Source organism: Sturnira hondurensis, unplaced genomic scaffold (assembly GCF_014824575.4).
Source record: "Sturnira hondurensis isolate 20B ecotype Veracruz unplaced genomic scaffold, ASM1482457v3 Scaffold0017394, whole genome shotgun sequence".
Lineage (NCBI taxonomy): Eukaryota > Metazoa > Chordata > Mammalia > Chiroptera > Phyllostomidae > Sturnira > Sturnira hondurensis.
Genome location: NW_028090025.1, coordinates 6,941,100 through 6,943,002, shown reverse-complemented (window position 1 = coordinate 6,943,002; position 1,903 = coordinate 6,941,100). Strand labels below are relative to the sequence as shown.

The 1,903-nt window shown below is 44.9% G+C and overlaps 1 pseudogene; it reads left to right on the top strand.

Annotated features, from left to right (window-relative positions):
• The first annotated feature begins 205 nt into the window (after nucleotides 1–205).
• On the top strand, nucleotides 206–879 carry LOC119002002 (40S ribosomal protein S8-like; annotated as a pseudogene).
• The last annotated feature ends 1,024 nt before the right edge of the window (nucleotides 880–1,903 follow it).

Genomic DNA, 1,903 nt, shown 5'->3' with positions numbered 1-1,903 from the left:
TGGGGGGTCGAATGGAAACAATTCGGGGACACACTCTCCAAAGTTGGGGCAGTGGCCCACGGAGCCTCAGGACCTCAGCAAAAGTGAGACCTTGGTGATGGGACCCTGAGGAATGTCATGAACCCAAACCCAGAACAGAACTACCAGTCCTAGGGACTTCAACAGTAGAACTGCATCCTTAGGGACTGCGTTTTACAAACCGGACCATGACTCCTTGTGTTCTCTCTTTCCAGCCGGCACCAAGCCATGGGCATCTCTTGGGACAACTGGCACAGGCGCCGCAAGACTGGGGTCAAGAGGAAGCCCTACCGCAAGAAGCGAAAATACGAGCTGGGACGCCCTGCAGCCAACACTAAGATTGGCCCCCGACGCATACACACAGTTCGGGTGCGAGGAGGCAACAAGAAGTACCGAGCCTTGAGGCTGGACATGGGCAACTTCTCCTGGGGCTTAGAGTGTTGTACGTGCAACACAAGGATTATTGATGTCGTCTACAATGCATCCAACAACAAACTGGTCCGAACCAAGACCCTAGTAAAGAACTGCATCTTGCTCATTGACAGCATACCATACTGACAGTGGTAGGAGTCCCACTATGCACTGCCCCTGGGCTGCAAGAAGGGGGCCAAGCCGACTCCTGAAGAGGAAGAGATTTTAAACAAAAAATGATCAAAGAAAATTCAGAATAAATATGATGAAAGGAAAAAGAATGCCAAAATCAGCAGTCATCTGGCGGAGCAGTTCCAGCAGGGCAAGCTTCTTGCATGCATCACTTCAAGACCCAGCCAGTGTGGCCAAGCTACGTGCTAGAAGGCAAGGAGCTAGAGTTCTCTCTTAGGAAAATTAAGGCCCGAAAAGGAAAATAAATCCTGTTCCATTCACATTTCAAAAAACCAGATTCCTCTAATAAAGGTGATCTGTGGTTAAAAAAAAACTGTATTCTTATAACAAATATTTATTAAAACCTACTAAGTGCCATGCTCTGTACAAATATTGGGGAGGCAGAGATGACTAAGACTCTTGTAGTTCCCTAAAGAGTAATGCTTTCTAACCCCCAAGTCTTTGCTCAACCCAATCTCTCTACCTGGAATTCCTTTCCCACACTCCTTTATCTGGCCAGATCCTTCTCACAGTCTTGACATGGCTGGACATTGCCTCCTCCTGGTTGGGGAGGAAGGTATCTCCTCACCTTCACCTTGACAGCCCTAGGTTCTTTGGCAAATTGTATTTTCTGCCTGGCTCAGGCTTTTCCAATGTAAAATGGGGATAATGATGAGGGCACCTAGGGTCAATTAGAGGATGAAATGAGAGTATGTGTGTAAGGAGTTTAGCTCAATGCCCGGTTATTTGTTTAATCTCACACTGTGTTGAGATTTCCCCGCCAGACCAGGAACTGTGTCTAATTCATTTCTGAATCCACAGACCCTGTCATAGGACCTGACACTTAACACATGTTTGACAAAGTTTGATGAAGAAAGTGAAGGAGAGATACAGCCCTTGGCTCAAAGATTTCCCAGTGTAAAGGGAGAGGCATATGTATATGCAAAGAACTAGAGCCCAATATGAAAAATACTATAAATGAAATGTTATGGAATAAAAAAAAGCCATCGATGGCTGGTGATCCTGTGAAATACTTCAGAAACATGAAGCCTGGCTAAGAAGAAACTCACCTAGCAAGACAGACAGATTAGGACATGCCAAGCAAGGAGAGTAGCCCAGTTGCTGATTCCCAGGCACAAGGATTAAGTTCTAACACAGAGTGGTGGGATGAAAAAATAAGTAGAAGCAGTAGAAGTGTTTAAAGAATATATATCCATAACATGAAAATGAGATAAGGGGATAAAGATAATATATTGAAAAGTATGTCTATTTTACCTTTGGGGAATAACATAAAAAAGCAGAG